This window comes from Hevea brasiliensis, chromosome 8, assembly GCF_030052815.1.
Source record: "Hevea brasiliensis isolate MT/VB/25A 57/8 chromosome 8, ASM3005281v1, whole genome shotgun sequence".
Classification (NCBI taxonomy): Eukaryota; Viridiplantae; Streptophyta; class Magnoliopsida; order Malpighiales; family Euphorbiaceae; genus Hevea; species Hevea brasiliensis.
Window position 1 is genome coordinate 50,088,620 of NC_079500.1, and position 22,859 is coordinate 50,111,478.

Below are 22,859 nucleotides of genomic sequence, written 5' to 3' on the forward strand. Positions count from 1 at the left end.
TTAGGATAATGGATCCCATCTGGACTAAATATCTATCTCCATATATAACTAGTCAGAGCCAACACACACTCGTATACCCTACCTAGTATGAGTATATAAGTGGTATCAAACTCAAACTATTAATATACAAGATAACTGTATTATCTCAGGTCAAGAGATTATATGCACTATTATTGTAACACCCCTATTGGTATAGCCTGGTATATTTCACTGTTCCGGTGACCGGTGTCGGTCCGGACAATTAAGGGGATAAGAACCATACTTAAGACAACTAGAGAAGCCATAAACACAAATAATTAGTAATGTTTAATTAGTTAACTATAAATAAGAAAAACAGAACATAAGAGGTTAAACGAGCCGAGAGTCACAGCGATGGGTGACCTCCTCGGGAACGACTGTGAAGTCATTTTAAACTCAAATTTCGAATCGTAAAAAGTGACGCTGCGGTCCTTAGGACCCTTATGAACATAGTGGAAAAGAGAAAATCATGAAAAAGAACTGTTAACTCAGTCAAATAATTAGGTCAGGGAGCCGGAAGAAATATTGGATTATTTGCAAACCGGGATGAGCAGCATGAGGCCAATTTGGTCAATTGACCGAGAGTCGACTCTGACCTAATCACAAATAAAATCGGAGAAAAGAAAATTTTGGAATCGAGAATTAAATTAAAGAATTAATAGAAAAATAAATAGAAAAAAAAAGAAGAAGAAGATGGAAAAGTCAAAGGTGATGACATCATGCATGATGTCATAAAGGATTAATCAATTTATTTTATTAATTTGGGATTTTTGGTCTTCAAAAAGGGGATAAGATTAAAGAAAATAAAACAAAAAAAAAATTAGAATTGTCTTCTTCCTTTCCCTTGGTTGCCGCCCCACTTCCTCCATGAATCTCCATGGAATTTTCTTCCTTTAAGCTTACACTTAAGCTTAATTCTCTTCACTTAACCTTCATAACTCCCTTAAATACCTCACTAGAACTTGTAATCTCAACTTAGGAAGAAGAGTATAAGAAGAAAGAAAGGCTAAAGCTAGAGATTTGAAGCTTTAAGTTAAGGTTAGTATGTTAACTCCTTATTTTTCCATTTAAATGCATAATTAGTGTTTGAAATGAGCTTAGAACTTGATTAAATGAAACAAATATGGGGGAAGGACCCATGCTGAAATTTCGGCCTGGTTGAAGGGAGTATGAATCGCATTAATTTAATGGGTTTGAATGAGTTAGAAACCTTCCTTAGTTGAATGATTAGCATTAAAACCATTAAGTGTTATTGATTGCAACAAAGTAGTGAGATTAGGGTTTGAATGTTAGGGTTTGTGAACGAAATTTTGGAGAAATGCATAAATGATATCTTTGACCAATTGTGGACTGAAAAATGGTCAATAATGACCAAAGGAAATGTGTGGGAATTATTAGAATGGGAGTCAAATTCGTAGGTCAAATGGTCATGTCACGGCAAAGATGACCAAACCTACTTTGAAGGACCAAAACAGGAATTTTACAAGCCCAATTGATATGCCACCAATTAGGGATGAAAATAGACATAAAATGGCAAAATTTTCATTAAGGAACCATGCCCAAAAACTGACTAAAACTTGGTGAACCAATTGACCAAAATGAAATGAGAGCAGGCTGCCACTGCACCAAACTGACCAAATGAATAATAACTGTTCATTTGGTCATAATTCGAGCTAGACAGGTCAAATTGACCTGAAATTTTACCAGCAATTAGATAAGATATAGATCTAAAACTTTTATGAAGAATACCAACCCAAATTATGCCATTAACCTATTCAAATTATTGAGCAAAGTTGAGTTACGGTACCTGCAAAACTGCAGGATTGCCATTTGAGCAGTAATGTTTGAATGGCTATAACTCTCTCTAGAAAACTCTGATTTAGGTGATTCTTAAACCGATGGAAACCTAAGACATAGTAGAACATTTCATATGAAGAAAGTTAGACAAAATTATGAACTTAACTTGTAACACCCCCGTTGTATAGCCTGGTATATTTCACTGTTCCGGTGACCGGTGTCGGTCCGGACAATTAATGGGATTAGGGCCACACTTAAGACAATTTGAGAAGCCATAAACACAAATAATTAGTAATGTTTAATTAGTTAACTATAAATAAGAAAAACAGAACATAAGAGGTTAAACGAGCCGAGAGTCACAGCGATGAGTGACCTCCTCGGGAACGACTGCGAAGTCGTTTTAAACTCAAATTTCGAACCGTAAAAAGTGACACTGCGGTCCTTAGGACCCTTATGAACACAGTGGAAAAGAGAAAATCATGAAAAAGAACTGTTAAGCCAGTCAAATAATTAGGTCAGGGAGCCGGAAGAAATATTGGATTATTTACAAACCGGGATGAACCGGCGAGGGGCAATTTGGTCAATTGACCCCGAAAGCTGACTCCTGACCTAACTGTCGAATAAAATTGGAGAAAAGAAAATTTTGGAATTGAGAATTAAATTAAAGAACTAATAGAAAAAAAAAAAAGATGGAAAAGTCAAAGTGATGACATCATGCATGATGTCATAAAGGCTTAATTGATTTATTTTATTAATTTGGGAATTTTGGTCTTCCTAAGACATAAAAGAAAAGAAAAGAAAAGAAAAAAAATATATAATAAAGTCATCTTCTTCATCAAAAATGTGACTCTCTCTCCCTCACCCTCTCCCTCACCCAAAACCTCCATTAAAGCTCAATTTTGAGCTTGAAAATCATAAGATTTCACCATAGAAAAATTAGCCACCATAGTTAAAGCTTATCTAGGCAACTTGAGAAGAGGATTGAGCAAGAAAGAAAGAAGGAAAATTTGAAGGAAAGGAGGAAGAAAATTGCTACACAAAGGTTAGTATGCTAAACTCTTCATTTATCCATTCAAATGCATATGCAATGGTTGACATGAGCTTAGAATTTATGAAATGAAATAAAAACATGGGAGAAGGACCAAACTGAAATTCAGCCTAGTTGAGGGGAGTATGAAATTGAATGGTTTGATGCATTAGAATGAGTTTAAAAGCTTGATTAGTTGAATGGTTAGGACTAAGTGCACTACTTGTGGTTAAATGCAAGAGTTAGTAAGATTAGGGTTTGTAGGCTAGGGTTTATGAACCAAAATTTGGAGAAATACATAAATGGCATGTTTAACCTATTGTGAAGTGAAATAATGGTTAATTATGACCAAATAACTTGTGTGGGAATGATAGGAAACTAAGTTAAATTCGTAGGTCAATGGTCATGCTGCTGGCAGCATGACCAAACCCACTTTGAAGGACCAAAACTCAAATTTTACAAGTCCAATTGATATGCCACCAATTGGAGATGAAAATAGACATAAAAGAGCACAATTTTCATTAAGGAACCATAGCCAAAAACTGACCAAAACTTGGTGAAACAATTGACCAAAGTGAGTTGATAGCAGGCTGCCACTGCACTAAACTGACCAAATCAACAGTAACTGTTCATTTGGTCATAACTCGAGCTAGGTAGGTCATATTGACCTGAAATTTTACCAGAAATTAGATATGATATAGACCTAAAACTTTCATGAAGAACACCAACCCAAATTAGGCCATTAACTCATTCAAATCATTGAGCAAAGTTAAATTTACTATACTGAGATTCTGCAGAATTTTCATTGAGCAGCAATGTTTGGATGGCTATAACTCTCTCTAGAAAACTCGGATTTAGGCGATTCTTGAACCGATGGAAACCTAAGACATAGTACAACATTTCATATGAAGAAAGTGAGACCAAATTATGAACTTAACTTGCTCAAATTATTAACCAAAGTTGGACCAAAAATCTGCCAGCATCAAAATCTCAGTATGAACAGTACACGTGAACAGTAAAATTATTTTGGCCATAACTTGAGCTACAAAACTCCGATTGAGGTGATCCAAAAATGAGAATACACTTAAGACAATAAGGAACATTTTCTATGAAGAAAGTTTTGTCAAATTCCAACAGTAGATCGACCAATGAAACAGTGTAACTTCGGAGAACCAAAACCGAAAATTGGCAATTTTGCCAAAATGACCTAAGCTTTAAACAAATGACCAAAACCAACAAGTTTGGTGACCAAAATGTGGTATGTGGGTGAAGTTGGAGTTCCCATACCTATTAATCCTTAGAAAGTCAATAATTTGACTTGAATAGTGTAATGAATAGTAACCCGAAACACAAAATTTTGAGAACGTCGAATTTAACACGTTAGAGCTAGCTAAATGTAAAGTTAAGTTTATTTTGGATTTATTTTAAGTTTTAGTACTGAAACATTGGAAAATTTCGTGTTTCAGTGGAAAAGAATACCGGAATGAGAACCGAGGAGTCGAGTCAAGGCCAACAGGCGACTCGTTTGAGGTTTGTGCACAACATATACTTTTATAATCATCTTTTGCATAATGTTTTGAATAATGTGAAATATTGGATTATACCATTTTTATGATGTTTGATTTAAATTGTGAAAGTTATTGTGTATATTTGAAATGACAATGTTTAGCAAATTGTTACGATAAGTTTTGAAACCACAGTGTCACGACCATATATTTGAACACCTCACTAGCACGACTAGTGGGGGTAATTAGTTTCGAATTTTGATTCCTTCTCTGGAGAAGTGTTGAGGTGTGCCAGTAGAAGAGGATGTGAATGGATATCCATATATTTGAGCTAGCTAGCCTGTGATATGATTTCTCTTTAGCCTCTGGCTATTGAGATTCATGTGATTTCTCTTTAGCCTCTGGCTATTGAGATTCTATTTGTTTCGAATGGCATGATCTAACTGTGGGTTTTATGAAATGTGTTTTGATACTTTGAAATGAACTTGGTTTACATGTAAAATCTTACAATGCATAATTGTATTTAATTTTCATGTTTAGCCAAATTTTTGAATGAATGTGCTTTAAGTTTTGCATAAAGATTATTTTAGTATATTGTGCACCACTGAGTCCTAGTACTCAGCGATAGCTGTTATTCTTTGTCGCAGATCTGAGACTAGAGGAGCAGCAGACTGAGCTGCTGAGGTGTGAGAAGCTACCAGCCTAAAGTTTTCGGGTATAATTTATACCCTAACTGTAAATATTTCTTTTGATGTATATATTGCACATAAATGTATGGACATGTACATGGGTCTTGAGCAGCTTGTACAAAGTTTGTATAAAAGTTGTAATAAATTTTAATTTGGACTTTTTGAATGTAAATTTTAGTATGATGAATATATAAATTGTTTATCTTGAATGGAATATGAATAAATGATATTGATGGACAGTATTTTGAGAATTTTTTAACTTGTGAATTTTGAGAAATTGGTTGAGATTGAGTATGAATTTGAAGCAGTGGTTAGATAATTATTGGAAGTGCTTTTATTTCAGGTATTTGAAGAACGGTTTTCTCAAAATACAGAGGAAACTCTGTCAAAATTTTTATAAGATTTGCGGAAAACTAAAATGGCCAAAAATATTAATTAGTTTTAATTTCAACTAAATGTTTTAAATACTTATTAGAAATGCTCACCACTTGTCAAAGATAAGAAAATTGTTTTAAAATCCCTTGTAGGGTACCTAATGAGTTATCGGTAGGTGAAGTTCGGTAGTTCATTAGGTATTCTACGGGATCATGTTATGCCTTACAGAGGGGTAAGGTGTGATACAACTTGATCAAATTACTGAACAAAGTTGGATCAAAAACCTGCCAGAACCATAGTTGCAGTATGAACAGTGCACGTGAACAGTAACTGTATTTTGGCTATAACTTGAGCTACAAAACTCCGATTGGGGTGATCCAAAAATGAGAATACACTTAAGACAATAAGGAACATTTTCTATGAAGGAAGTTTTGCCAAATTCCAACAGTAGATTGACCAATGGAACAGTGCAACTTCGGAGCACCAAAACCGAAAATTGGCAATTTTGCCAAAATGACCTAAGCTTTGAGAAAATGACCAAAACCAATAAGTTTAATGACCAAAATGTGGTATGTGGGTGAAGTTGGAGTTCCCATACCTATTAAGCCTTAAAAAGTTAACAATTTCACTTGAATAGTGTAGTGAATAGTAACCCGAAACACAAAAACTTTGAGAACATCGAATTTAACGCAATAGAGCTAGTTATAATGAAGTGAAATTTATTTTTGGATTTATGCTAAGTTATGGTACTGAAACACTGTGAAATTGTGTGTTTCAGCTGAAAAAGACTTGGAAGCCCTGAAAGACTGAGTCAAGGCCTAGAGGCGACTCCAGTCAAGCCCTGAAAGACTGAGTCAATTGTTTTCCAATTGAAAATTTGAATTGCTATACTTTATGAAGTCGCTGTGTTATTTATGAATTGTGTTACCACTTTGTGACTACAAAAATGACTTTGAAAATTGTTTGGGATCTCTCATAAATTATTGAAAATAATTGTTTTAAATTGATTTTGGATTCACACTTAGCATGACAATATCACATTTCCTCCTCCATTTATGGGGTTGAGATCGTTTATTTTCCTCCCTCTCTGGCTTGCCAGTTGAGGTTGTAGATCGGATGAGTACTCATTAGCTAGCTACCCACCTCCCTCATTGATTTTCATTAATGGGGTTGAGATTGCTTTGTCGTGGTGTACAACATGGCATTGATCGGAAATTTTGTGTCATTGCTTAAGTTGTGTATGACTTTGGCAACACTGTGTTTATGAAATTATTTGACTAAACTGTGTTTAATAGATTATTTGACAAAATAATGTTATTATGAACTTTAATATTTGTGAAATGTGATTGAGAAACATTTAAATTGTGTTTGGCAATGAATGATTTAATTATTGCATTTTAAATTTTTATTGTGCACCACTGAGTATTTTTATACTCAGCGATAACTTATTTTGCTGTCGCAGATAAGAGTAAGGAGAAAGCAGCAGAGTGAGCTGCTGTTGAATCGAGGACTACCCTGACCATTTTGTATGGGTATTATTTTATACCCTTGTAGATAATCTTAATGTAAATATAGAAATGTTATTTGTATCAATGTAAGTTGAGCATTTGTAAATAAATTGTAACAATATTATTTTGGATTCTCTTCTGTAAATTTAATATTTGTTCATATGAATTTTCTGCTTTATGCTTTGTGAATGGAAATATTAAATATTTTGAGATGATTGAGTGATTGAAGGTTGGGAGTTGTGAAATATTTTTGGAAGTGCTTTTTATAGGTTTTTGAAGAACTCGTTTCTCAAAATACAGAGGGAACTCTGTCAAAATTTTTATAAAATTTGCGGCAAAATTTAAAATGGACAAAAAATTTTATTAGTATTTAAACTTGAATAAATGATTTTAAATTCTTATCAAAATGCTCACCACTTTCAAGCTATAAGAAACTTGTTTTAAAATCCCTTGTAGGGTACTTAATGAGTTATCGATAGGTGAAGTTCGGTAGTTCATTAAGTATTCCACGAGATCATGTTATGCCTTACAAAGGGGTAAGGTGTGACAATTATGATCTATATGACAATGTATGGACAAGAGTAAAGTCCATGTATATATCATATTCATATCATTAGTTCAGCCTACTTATCTCATAAGTTCCCACCATGTTTGTCATATGGCATGAGACTCACCATTCCATCTCATTAGTATCTCATACTAATCCATGGAAATAAACAAAGGTGACAATTTATCTGGATAAATCATGCCCAATGAGATATCCTAGATTGTAAACCAAAATTTATAACACTTGTACTAGAATGTTCTATCACTCATATTCTTAACGCCTTAAAAATGGAACATCTAACAAGCTATGGTAAATTGCCTTAAGTTTCATCTCCAATTTGCCTCACACCAATTGGAGTAACACAACTCTACTTATGGCCTAAAAACCACCCTGGACTCAAGGTCTAGAAAATCCTGCATAAACACAACACTCCTAATACCACCATTCCACACTACTACTAACCTCAAATCACATTCCATGCACTTCAAATAGTTCATAATTGATCTCAACAATATCAATTTATTAACATATCATTAAATTCCCAATTTTCATACTAAACCCTAACTTATAAGTTTTGTAAAGCTCATGTAACATGTCACACCCTACCCCTCTGTAAGACATAACATGATCTCGTAGTGTACCTAACGAATTACTAACTTCGTCTACCAATAACCCATTAAATACACTACAAGGGATTTTAAAACTTTTCTTACTTCTTTTTACAGTGGTGAGCACTATTTACAGGTGTTAAAAAATTTTTTGAACTGAAGTGAAACAGTTAACATATTTAAATTATTAAGAATTTCTGTAAAAATTTTGGCGGAGTGCCATCTGTATTTTGAATAAACCAGTTCTTCAAAAACCTATAAAAAGCACTTCAAATATATTTCTCAATCTCAAACTCCAACGTTTAATCAACACAATATGTTTGACAACTCAAATCCACAATAATTTTTCAATATTTCCAAAGGCTGAGATAAAAGGAATATAGTACAAATTTTACAAGCTAAAATAATTTGCAATTTATTTTAGAACTTCAATGTACAATTTTAATATACAATTGCTCAAAATCAAGAACACTATATACATACAGTGAACATACATTACAATACAAAATGCAAAATATGGTATACTCAATATACCCGATGAACTCTCAATATAGCATTAGTAGCCTAGTCTGCTGCCCTGTCAGTCTGTCTGCCTACGACAACAATGAAAAGCTATCGCTGAGTAAAATTTACTCAGTGGTACACAATAACAATTTGAAATGCGATATATAAATCTTTTATTGACAATTTACAAATCAAATAATTCACAATTTCATTTCACAATTTACAAAGTTCATATAACACAAATTTGATCAAATAACTGAATAATACAGTTTTGCCAATCAATAATATCAATTGATCAAATAACTGAATAATACAATTTTGCCAATCAATAACATCATTTGATCAAATAACTGAATAATACAGTTTTGCCAATCAATAACACCATTTGATCAAATAACTGAGTAATACAATGTTGCCAATCAATAACATAATTTAGGCCATGGCACAATTTTTTCGCATATGCTGTGTTGTACACCACGATAAGACACACTCACCCCAATAATCGAAATCAATGAGGGAGGAAGCTAGCTAGATAATGAGTACTCATCCACACTCACCTCACCCTGTTCTGGCTGATTCACAGTACTCTGACTTCTAGGCGTACTACCCTACCTCAACCTCTGCCTCTACTAACTGATGGTGAACTCTTTGGGGTAGAAACTTGGGTTAATTCCTTTGGTGTAGTAAATGATCCAGAACGACATGGATTTACACAATCCCTAGCAAAATGACCAGTCTCTCCATAATTAAAAAATGCTCCTATGGCTCTATAACATACCCCACTATGTGGTTTACCACAAGTTTCACAAAGTCGATCTAACAGCGCATTTCTGGGTTTCTGCTGAGTTTGCTGATCGGATCGAGGTGGTTTCTGTTCAGAAGATCTATCTCTATCGGACTTCTTACTACCTTTGTTGTGTCCCCCAAAGTTTTTCCTCTTTCTAGTATGACCACTGGAACTCTGTTCTACTGACTTTCCCTCTTTTTCTTTCTTTTCTGATTTCTTTTTCTCAAGGGCTGTTTCAGATTCAATTCTTTCTAATTCTAGTGCTTGAGAAATAAGCTCAGAGAAGTTGTTATGTTTGAATCTGACCACTTGTAATCTGATACTAGGCTTCAAGCCGGTTTCAAACCTCTTACATCTCTCCCTACTAGTAGAAAGTAGACTTACTGCATAATGGCTCAGGCTGAAAAATTCCTTTTCATATTCAGCCACCAATCTACTCCCCTGTTTCAGACTTAGAAACTCTTGCAGCTTCTGGTCCACATAAGCATTAGGGATATATTTTTGTCTGAACTCCCATAGAAAATTGTTCCATGTTAGCACTGAAGGTTCTACCAGACTATGGGGAATGGCTTTCCACCAGTCATACGCATCCCCCTGTAGTAGAGACACTGAATATTCAAATTTGAGCTCCTCTGTACAATGTTGTTTCTTGAACACCCTATCCATTCTCTCAAACCACTGTTCTGCCTCTAGAGGACCTATTGTCCCCTTGAACTCAATAGCCCCATATTTCATCAATTTGTCATACTGCCTAGCAGAAGACTGTGGTCATACCACTGGTGTCTGTAGTGGGACCTGAGTAGGCATGTTACCAGCCATCTGTTGGAACATTGCGACCATCTGGCGAGCAACCGAGTAGAAAAGCTGCAGATCGAGGGCGCTGGTGTTGCTGATCCACTGACATTGTGTAAGGCTGGGGCATCCCCTTATACGTCAGCCTCTATCGATTGATCGACTGAACGATCACCCTCTTCTATAGTCAATTCGAGGATCTTAGACCTCCTGAACAAATAACACGAGGAGATTTCCTCCCGTTAGTGCATATTTATAATGTAACATATTGTATATATCAAACAATGACATTGAGTAGTTGTACTATGAAGAAAGAATATTCAAATTATAGGTGAAATCAGAATTTTAAAAAAACTAGCTCTAATACCACTAAAACATGTCATACCCTACCCCTCCGTAAGACATAACATGATCCCGTAGTATACCTAATGAATTACCAACTTCATCTATCGATAACCCATTAAATATACTACAAGGGATTTTTAAACTTTTCTTACTTCTTCTTACAGTGGTGAGCACTATTTACAAGTGTTAAAAATTTTTTTGAACTGAAGTGAAACAGTTAACACATTTAAATTATTAGGAATTTCTGTAAAAATTTTGGCGGAGTGCTATCTGTATTTTGAATAAACCAATTCTTCAAAAACCTATAAAAAAACACTTCAAATATATTTCTCAATCTCAAACTCCAACATTTAATCAACACAATATGTTTGACAACAAAAATCCACAATAATTTTTAATATTTCCAAAGGCTGAGATAAAAGAAATATAGTACAAATTATACAAGATAAAATAATTCGTAATTTATTTTACAACTTCAATATACAATTTTAATATACAACTGCTCAAAATCAAGAACACTATATACATACAGTGAACATACATTACAATACAAAATGCAAAATATGGTATACTCAATATACCCGATGAACTCTCAAGATAGCATTAGCAGCCTAGTTTGTTGCCCTGTCAGTCTGTCTACCTGCGACAGCAATGAAAAGCTATCGCTAAGTAAAATTTACTCAGTGGTGCATAATAACAATTTGAAATACGATATATAAATCGTTTATTGACAATTCACAAATCAAATAATTCACAATTCCATTTCACAATTTACAAAGTTCATATAACACAAATTTGATCAAATAACTGAATAATACAGTTTTGCCAATCAACAACACCATTTAATCAAATAACTGAATAATACAGTGTTGCCAATCAATAACACAATTTAGGCCATGACACAATTTTTTCACACATGCCGTGTTGTACACCACGATAAGACACACTCACCCCAATAATCGAAATCAATGAGGGGGGAAGCTAGCTAGATAATGAGTACTCATCCACACTCACCTCAGACTGGTAAATCAAAGAGGGAGGAACATAATTGCACTCACCCCTGACTGATAAGTCAAAAAGGGAGGAATATAATAACAGTGTCTTGCTAAGTGTGAACAAAACAATTCCAAATCACAATATTTCATACAATTCCCAAATCACATTTTATCTCAAAATTTCCATTTGCAAAGTAGGCAACACAATAATTTCCAAATAAGATTCTCAAAGCCAAAACAATAAAAATCAATTCATAACTCAGTTCTCCAAATAATTTTTCTAGTAAAAGCAGTGAATATAAAAAGTATTGTGCACAAACACAATTTAAAACTATAATGTTCAAATAAATTTTTAAGTAGAAAATAAGAAATCAAAATTATTGTGCATAAACACAATTTAAAACAATAACATACAAATAATCATAATTTATTTTAATGGAAAAATTAAAAAGAAATAACTATTGTGCACAAACACAATTTAAAACTATAATGTTCAAATAAATTTTTAAGTAGAAAATAAGAAATCAAAATTATTGTGCACAAACACAATTTAAAATAGTAACATACAAATAATCATAATTTATTTCAATTGAAAAATTCAAAAGAAATAACTATTGTGCACAAACCTCTTATAACTGTCTCTTGCCTCTGACTCAGTGTTTCCTTCCCTTTCCCCGAGTCTTTGCTAACAGAGAAATACAATTTGAAGTGTTTCAATACTCATTTAAACCATTTCTAACAATAAGGCTTAATAATTACTTTATTGAATTCTATTATTTCCTTAGTCAACCTATGATGTTGACCCTCGATTCAGACTAGGTGAATTAGGTTCTAATGTTACCAATATATCACATTTGTAGCCTTTTAGTATTGGTACATGTTACCAAATTCATTTCCATGTATATTGCGTTTTATTGCAATTTGTCGGATTCCGGTAAACTAATTTTACCTAGCCGGATGACCTAGTTCCCTCAGTTTTCGGGTTTCGGCCGAAACTAAAAACTTATAGATCTATGTCTTATTGTACGCGGGGCAAAATTTCAGGTCATTCTGAGTTTACTAGGCCAAGTTATGGTCATTTTACTATTGCTGGTCAGAATGTACCAAAATTGGTCACTTTAGTTCATTTTAGGTCAATTTTGGTTCGGCTAGTTTTTGGACCCGAAATTGTGCAAGCTATTTGGCTTGCTTATGGTCATTTCTGGGCTTTGGTGTCTTCATAAGACTTGTAGATATATGTCTAAACTATTCATGGTAAAAATTTTAGGTCCATTGGACCTTTTTTGGGTGAGTTATGGCAAAAAAAATAACTACTGCCCAAATGGTCAATTTTCAGGCCTTAAATGCACTAATCCGGATTTGGTCATTTTTCAAGTTACCTTCCAAGCAGAATTTTGGTAAGCTTCCTTCATGAAAGTTGGCACTTTTTGTGCCTAGTTTCACCTCCAATTGGTCTCATACCAATTGGAGCCACACACTTAAAGTTCTAGGCCAAAATACACATTGCCCTATTGCAACACTCTTCATCACATACCAAATACACTTTTAACACTTACCAAGTTACACATTCATGCCATTTCTGTTTTGTACCATAACATAAACACATTTCACAACACATTTTTGGTCATTTTGGCAGCTTATAACCACACTCAATATGCACATTATAGTCCAGAATTTACCAAGTTCAAATTACAACAAGTTAATCACATAACCTAACTCATTTACATGTCCAAACTCAAACCCTTATACACATACACAAGCTGCCATAACAAGTACCATAATTCAACCATAATATTCCACAAACCAAACCATGAAACACATTTTTTGTCACACCTTACCCCTCTGTAAGGCATAACATGATCCTGTAGAATACTTAATGAACTACCGAACTTCACCTACCGATAACTCATTAAGTACCCTACAAGGGATTTTAAAACCATTTTCTTACATTTTGGAAGTGGTGACATTTTAGTGAGAATTAAAAACCATTTTTTCAAGCTTAAATACTAGTAAAAATTTTGTCCATTTTAAATTTTGCCGCAAATTTTATAAAAATTTTGACAGAGTTTCGTTTGAAAACTGGAGAAAACAGTTCTTCAATTACCTAAAAAAAAAACACTTCCAAAAATATCTCACAACTTCCAACCTTCAATAACTCAATCAACTCAGTTCAACAAACTTCAAAATAATTTCACAATACAATTCAAGACTTATCATCTCAAAATATTTAATATCTCCAATCACAAAGCATAAAGTAAGAAATTCATAAGTACAAATATTAATTTACAGAACGAAATCCAAAAAAAAATATTATTACAATTTATTTGCAACTGCTCGACTACATTGATACATACAACATTTATATATTTACATCAAAATTATCTACAAGGGTATAAAATAATACCCGTACAAAAGATTGGTGTGATCTTCAACTCAGTAGCAGCTCACTCTGCTGCTTTTTCCTTGCTCTTATCTGCGACAGCAAAATAAGCCATCGTTGAGTATAAAAATACTCAGTGGTGCACAATAAAAATTTAAAATGCAATAAATAAATCATTCATTGCCAAACATAATTTAAATGTTTCTCAATCACATTTCACAAATATTAAAGTTCATAATAACATCATCTTGTCAAATAATCTATTAAACACAGTTTAGTCAAACAATTTCATAAACATAGTGTTGCCAAAGTCATACACAACTTAAGCCATGACACAAAATTTCCGATCAATGCCGCGTTGTACACCATGACAAAGCAATCTCAACCCCATTTATCGAAATCAATGAGGGAGATGGCTAGCTAGCTAATAAGTACTCATCCGATCTACAACCTCAACTGGCAAGCCAGAGAGGGAGGAAAATAAACGATCTCAACCCCATAAATGGAGGAGGAATAATGTGGTACTGTCATGCTAAGTGTGAGCATAAAATCAATTCAAAATAATTTATACAAACAATTTATGAGAAATTTGATCAATTTCCAAAGTCACATTTACGATTATAAAATGGCAACACAGTACATAATTAATCAAAGAAGTTAAATTTTTGAGATTAAAATATTTAAACAATAATTATTGTGCACAAACCTGACTTGAGTCGCCTTGAAGCCTTGACTCAGTCTCTTCGAATTTCCAAGTCTTTTTCAGCTGAAACACACAGTTTCACAGTGTTTCAGTTACATAACTTAGCATAAATCCAAAAATAAATTTCACTTCATTTTTACCTAGCTTTAATGTACTAATTTCGACGTTCTCGAAGTTTTTGCGTTTTGGGTTACTATTCACTACACTATTCAAGTCAAATTATTGACTTTTTAAGGCTTAATAGGTATGGGAACTCCAACTTCACCCACATACCACATTTTGGTCATTAAATTTGTTGGTTTTGGTCATTTTCTCAAAGCTTAAGTCCTTTTGGCCAAATTGTCAAATTTTCAGTTTTGGTGCTCCAAGTTGCACTGTTCCATTGGTTAATCTACTGTGGGAATTTGGCAAACCTTCATTCATGGAAAATGTTCCTTATTGTCTTAAGTTTATTCTCATTTTTGGATCACTCCAATTGGCCCTTTGAATCAGGGCTGCTGGATGGAAAATAACCCAGATTTTCTGGGCAAAGTTTGGTGCTGGTAGATTTGAGTCACCAACTTGGGGTGGCCAAATGGCTTGGTTGCTGGCAGAATTTTAACTTGTGTTCTTCATAAAAGTTTTAGTTCTATATGTGATCTAACCACTGGTAAAATTTCAGGTCAATTTGACCTGCCTAGCTCGAGTTATGGCCAAATGAACAAACACTATTCATTTGGTCAGTTTGTACAGTGGCTGCCTGCTCTCATTTTACTTTGGTCAATTGGTTCACTAAGTTTTAGTCAGTATTTGGCCATGGTTCCTCAATGAAAATTGTGGCATTTTATGTCTATTTTCATCTCCAATTGATGGCATATCAATTGGACTTGTAAAATTTCCGTTTCGGTCCTTCAAAGTTGGTTTGGTTAGCCATTCAACCTCCGAATTTGGCTTCACTTCCAACAATTCAAACACATCTCCTTTGGTCATTATTGACCATTTTTCAGCTCACAATAGGTCAAAGTCATCATTTATGCATTTCTCTAAATTTTGGTTCACAAACCCTAACATTCAAACCCTAATCTCACTAAATCATTGTATTTAACTACATTTAATGGTTTTAATGCTAATCATTCAACTAATTAAGGTTTCTACACTCATTCAAAACCCTCAAACCATACAAAATCATACTCCCTCCAAGCTGGATGAAATTTCAGTTTAGTCCTCTTCACATATTTTTATTTCACTCCATTAACTTCTAAACTCATTTAAGTAACTAATGATGCATTTAAATAACTAATTGGTAGTTAAGAGACTAACCTTTATTTAGATCCTCAAATCCCAATCTTTTGTGCTCCTTTCTTCTTTCAATCTTCTTCTTAAGTGGAGATTACAAGTTATAGTGAGGTATTTAAGGGAGTTATTAAGACTAAGTGGAGAAATTAAAGCTTGAGTGCAAGCTTTAATGGAGAAGTTTCCATGGAGGGTTTATGGAGAAGGGAGGCGGCAACTTGATGGAAGAAGAAGACAATTCTAAAATTTTTTTTTTCTTTTTATTTTCTTTTATCTTTATCCCTTTTAGAAGACCAAAAATCCAATTTAATAAATTATTTAATTAATTTATTTATGATTTGTTTATGACATCATGCATGAGGTCATGCATGATGTCATCAGATTTTTACTTTTTCATTTTCCTTTTTTTTTTATTTTTCTATTAGTTCTTTAATTTAATTCTCGATTCTGAAATTTTCTTTTCCCCAATTTTATTTGATAGTTAGGTCAGGAGTCAGCTCTCGGGGTCAATTGACCAAATTGCCCCTCGTCGGTTCATCCCGGTTTGCAAATAATTCCATATTTCTTCCGGCTCCCTAACCTAATTATTTGACTGGCTTAACAATTCCTTTTCATGATTTTCTCTTTTCCACTGTGTTCATAAGGGTCCTAAGGACTGCGGCGTCACATTTTACGGTTCGAAATTTGAGTTTAAAATGACTTCGTAGTCATTCCCGAAGAGGTCACCCATCGCTATGACTCTCGGCTCGTTTAACTTCTTATGTTCTGTTTTTCTTATTTATACTTAACTAATTGAACATTACTAATTATTTGTGTTTATGACTTCTCTAGTTGTCTTAAGTATGGTTCTAATCTCCTTAATTGTCCGGACCGACATCGGTCACCGGAACAGTGAAATATACCAGGCTATAAAAATAGAGGTGTTACAATTCTCCCCCCCTTAAAATAAATTTCGTCTCGAAATTTTACCTGGTATCAATCTCAGAATAGCTGTGGGTGTTGTCTCCTCTTGTCCTCCTCTCGTTCCCAAGTAGCTTCTTGGGCTGAATGATGGTTCCACAGCACTTTTACTAATGGTATCTGCTTATTCCGTAGCTGCTTCACCTCATAAGCCAGAATCTTTATGGGTTCTTCTTCATATGTGAGGTCTGGATTCACTTCTATTTCTTCTATTGGTAGTACATGAGATGGGTCTGATTGATACCTCCTCAACATAGACACATGGAAGACATTATGTATCTTCTCCAACTCTGGAGGTAATGCCAAACGATAAGCCAAAGGGCCCACTCTTTCCAATACCTCATATGGCCCGATAAAACGAGGACTTAGTTTCCCCTTCCTGCCGAATCTCATAATCCTCTTCCAAGGAGAAACCTTGAGGAAAACTTTCTCACCCACTGCATACTCAATATCCCTTCTCTTCAAATCAATATAGGACTTCTGACGGTCTGATGCAGCTTTAAGTCGATCTCTGATCACCCTGATTTTCTCTTCAGTCTGTTGAACAATTTTGGGTCTGATCATTTTTCTTTCACCCACGTCATCCCAACACAACGGGGTTCTACATTCCCTGCCATATAAAGCTTCATATGGAGGCATCCCAATGCTTGATTGGTAGCTGTTGTTATAAGCAAACTCAATCAAAGGCAAGTGTGTATCCCAACTACCCTCAAACTCAATTACACAAGCCCGTAACATGTCCTCTAAAATCTGAATTACCTTCTCAGACTGGCCATCTGTCTGTGGGTGGAATGCAGTACTGAAGTTCAATTTAGTTCCTAGGGCTCTCTGAAGACTACCCCAGAATCTAGAAGTGAACCTAGGATCTCTGTCTAATACGATGGATACTAGCACTCCATGAAGCCTCACAATCTCATCAATGTACAACCTGGCTAATCTGTCTAGACTGTAGTCCATTCGGACTGGCAGAAAATGAGCAGACTTAGTTAGTCTATCAACAATGACCCATACTGCATCATGACTCTTCTGTGTCCTCGGAAGTCCCATTACAAAATCCATAGTTATTCTTTCCCATTTCCATTCTGGCACTGACAGTGGATGTAACAACCCAGTTGGTACTTGATGCTCTGCCTTTACTTGCTGACAAGTTAGGCATTTGGATACAAACTCTGCCACATCTCTCTTTAAACCCATCCACCAGTAATGCTCCTTTAGCCCTCTATACATTTTTGTACAACCAGGGTGCATAGCAAAAGGAGACTCATGTGCTTCCTTCAAAATGATCTGCCTCAAATCAACATCATTAGGAATACATATTCTACCCTGGTGTAGCAATAGACCATCATCTCTGATTGAGAACTCTGGTTTCTTGCCCTGCCGAACTTCTTCCAACAACTTTTGATACTTTTCATCTTTCTGAGCTGCCATTCTGATCTGATCAATTAACACTGGCTGTACATGCCATGCAACTGTTGTCTGCCCTTCATCATTAATCTCTAAACTGGCATGTAATAATCTCAACTCATATACCAAAGACAAAAGAGTAACCTGTAGACTTGCCATAGTCTTGCGACTTAGAGCATTAGCCACAACATTAGCCTTCCCTGGCTGATAGTCTATCAGACAATCATAGTCTTTTATCAACTCTAACCATCTCCTCCGTCTCAAATTAAGCTCTTTCTGGGTGCCCAAATACTTCAAACTCTTATGATCTGTGTAGATGTAACACTTCTCCCCATACAAATAATGTCTCCAGATCTTAAGAGCAAACACGATAGCTGCAAGCTCCAAATCATGTGTCGGATAATTCCTCTCATGCGGTTTTAGCTGGCGTGATGCATAGGCAATGACATTTCGATCTTGCATCAATACACAGCCTAACCCATTGTGAGAAGCATCGCTGTAAACTGTATATTCTTTACCCGGTGTAGGTAAAGTCAGGACTGGAGCCTCTGTCAAACATCTCTTCAATTCATCAAAACTTTGCTGGCTTTTGTCCGTCCACTGAAATTTCACATCCTTTCTAAGTAGCTTGGTCAATGGAGATGCCAACATGGAGAATCCCTTTACAAATCGACGGTAGTATCCAGCTAACCCCAGGAAATTGCCAATCTCTGTGACATTTCTGGGTGGCTTCCAATTAAGGGCAGCTTCAATCTTGCTAGGATCTACCTTAATACCCTCTGCTGATACTATGTGCCCCAAAAAGGATATCTCCTTCAGCCAAAATTCACATTTCGATAATTTGGCGTATAGCTGTTTCTCCCTCAAGTCTGTAGTACAATCCGTAGATGTCTATCTTGCTCATCTGCATTCCTCGAATAGACCAATATATCATCGATAAATACCACAACAAACTGGTCGAGTTATGGTTTGAAGATAGTGTTCATTAGATCCATAAAAGCAGCCGGAGCATTAGTTAACCCGAATGGCATGACCAAGAACTCATAATGGCCATAGCGGGTTCTGAAGGTAGTTTTAGGAATACTCTGCTCTTGTACTTTCAGCTGATAATAACCTGATCTCAGGTCAATTTTGGAGAATACAGCTGCACCCCTCAACTGATCAAACAAATCATCAATACGGGGCAATGGGTATCTGTTCTTTATTGTCACCTTATTCAACTGCTGATAGTCAATGCATAACCGGAGAGTGCCATCTTTCTTCTTTACAAACAATACTAGCGCTCCCCAAGGTGACACACTAGGGCGGATAAAGCCCTTTTTAAGGAGCTCTTGCAATTGTACTTTCAATTCTTTTAGTTCTGCAGGTGCCATTCTGTATGGTGTTATGGAGATTGGGTCCACACCAGGCATAACATCAATTTCAAACTGCACTTCTTTTTTTGGAGGTAATCCTGGCAATTCATCAGGAAACACGTCCGGAAAGTCACATACAGTAGGAATATCCCTCAGTGCTGGACTCCCCACTTGGGTGTCTATCACATGTGCCAAGTACGCCTCACACCCTTTTTTAATCATTTATCTAGCCAGTGAAGCTGAAATGATGTTTGAAGGCAATAACTGTCTCTCCCCATGTGACACCCCTTACCCGTGTACAGTATACCCGAGTAAGTAATGCCACACGGTGTACTGGCACACTCTAATATACCTTACTTAATTTGTGTCATGCTTTTGAAGCTAATTTATGAAATATGATTTATTTAAGCCATTTATCGAAATTATTATTTATTTGGGGTTCCGAAAATTTTAAAGGAAATCCGGCGGAGTACCGGCTAAAAATGGAGAAAACAGTTCTTCGGAACCTGTTTAAAAACACTTCCAAATAATTTCCAAACAATCCCAACCTCAATTTATCAACAAATTCTCAACATTAAGATCTCAACAACATTTCAATTCTAGTTCTCAATCATCCATCACATGTGATGATCACATATAAATCACAAGTAAACATTTACATTTCCATTCACAAGCACAATTTTCATAATTTACATAAACATCAATATACATTACACAAGTTTAATTACATATGAGAAAACAAACTTAAGTTACAAAATGTCAAAATGACACCTAGTGTCCTACCAATTCACAGCAGAAGTTGAGGTGACACGGACACTGAGCAGAACTGCCGGATGGACTCACCCAGTCTGTGGTCTACTGGGCTCACGATCGGTATCTCCAGTACCTACGCCTGGAAAAAGCAACGCGCTAAGCAATAATGCTTAGTGGTGCAATAATATAATAAAAGAAAATAGCAAGAATTTAAATGTGTAGTGAATGTATATGTTTCATTTGCTTGGTATTTGTATATTATTTACTTTGTCCACTTTTATTCATTTGGTTGCCCCAAGTAACCTACACTAGACGATCGGATCGGATAACGGGTAAACCGCACTGGGTATCGAATACCTCGGGCCGTCACACCATCGCCGCATATGTATCACCCGGCAGGCAAATGTAACGACTACCAAGTCAGAATAATCTCGTGCACAAGGCCAAGTCTCAATACAAAGTCGAATGGCTAAAAGCCATGAAATCACGGAATGGCATATTGCCATGTGCGATCGCTAATCGAACCCTATTGGCATGCCAAACTATCCAAACCAATCTTGTTAGGTATACTAGGGCATTTGAAACTTTTAAATTCTTCAATTTGTGAATTTCATGTTTTGGTGTTACAATTCACCTCATTGGTCAACAAAAATGTTGACTTTTGGATAGAAAATATGTACATTGACTTTGGCACTCCCAACATACCACATTTTGTGTTTAAAACTTGTTGGCATAAGTGTTAATACCATTTCAAGTTTAAACCAACACAAGCAGAATTTTCAGTTTTGATGAGTCAACTTCACTGTTCCATTGGACACTGTTACTGTGAGAATTTGAAGAAATGTAAAACATGAAAGTTGTTCCTTATTTTGTCTAGTTGAATTTATTTTTTTAAATCACTCCATTTGGAGTTTTGTAGCTCTAGATATGGTCCAAAAACCACAGCTGGCCGGATTTTCCATTCTGCAGAAATTACCATATCTACAGTGCATGAATAGTGACTGGAACCACTTGTTTGGATGGGTTCTGGCCATAATTTGGGGTAGGTTCCTTCATGAAAGTTATTTTTCTATGTCTTAAATTGTTTCTGTAAAAATTTCAAGTCAATTGACCAAATCTACAGTGAGTTATGGCCAAATGAACAGCGATCGCTCATTTGGTCAATTGGTCAGTCAGAATCAGGTGTCCGGATTGGGGCCAAGTTTTGGTCCTCCTGCTTTGGTCTTTTGGGCATGGTTTCTTCAGCAAAAATGTGCCATTATAAGCCTAGTTTCATGTCCAATTGGCCAAACACCAATTGGACTAACACAGCCAAAGTTATGGCTGTGTAATTGGACTGAAATCTCAGTCCATTTCTGCTGTCCTAGGGCAGATTTTACCTTCACTTTACCATACTATTTTTCAGTTCTAATTATGGTCAACTTACCTAAAATGGTCACTAATTGACCATTAAAATGTGCTCTAACAATTTCCCAAGCCAAGCCAATTTTTCACTCTTCAAAACCCTAGTTCCATTATAGGTTTTCACAACACCTTAATTACTAGCTCTTTCAATAATCACATACACACATGGTTTAAACTTGATCTATAGCCCACTTTAAGTCCATCAAAACAATCAAAATAATTCCTTCACAAGGGCTGCCAAAAATTCATAGTATGTATATACATAATTCTTGTTCATTTTAGTTGCAATTCTCACTCAATACAAGTTACAATTCATGAAAATAAGAAGTTTTAAGTGTCTAATGCACTAACCTTGATTAGGGCAGATTTTTCCCAAGCAATTCCTTCACTTTCTTGGCTTTTCTTGGCTGCCAAACACTTCAACAAGGTGTGGGGGTAATTTTTATTGAAGGGATCTAGGGTTTTTGGTGCAAGATAAGCAAGGTTTCAAAGCTTGGAAGCTTGAACTATGGTGGAAACCCTCTCTTTTCTCTCTCTACGTTTTTGGCTGGTTTTGGGGAAGGAGATGGCTGCTGGATCTTTGATGAACTTAGTCTTCAATTTGTCTCTTTATTAGTTAGTCAAATAAGGGCTTAATTGTGATTGGTTGGTAATTATAAATGACATCACCATGATGTCATAAATAGCCCTTTTTCCTCAATTTCTTTTCTTTCCTCCACTACTCAATTTCAATTTAATTTCTAGTAATGTTTATTCATATTTTATGTCATATTAATTATTTACTTAACTGGAAAAGTCGGCCAAAAATCACCTCTGAAGGCGAAATGACCAAAATGCCCTCCGTTTGGCTTAACGGGTCAAAATTGTCTGTACCGATTGATAAATTTTTTTAAGTATTTTCTTGGCATTCTAATGCCATGGGAACCTCAATAACCCTTCTCTGGAGTCCCAAAAATTATTTTATAATTTTTCCCCTGGGTCTAGGGCTCCTCGTTGCGAGAACCGTAACTTCCCTCTGGTTACCCATCGCTTGGGCACCGGCTCGTTTAACTCGGTTGTATTTTATTCCTAAAATTTTTACTAAATTTTTCTTATTAATATTTGAGTTAATTATGGTTCCTGACTTTAATT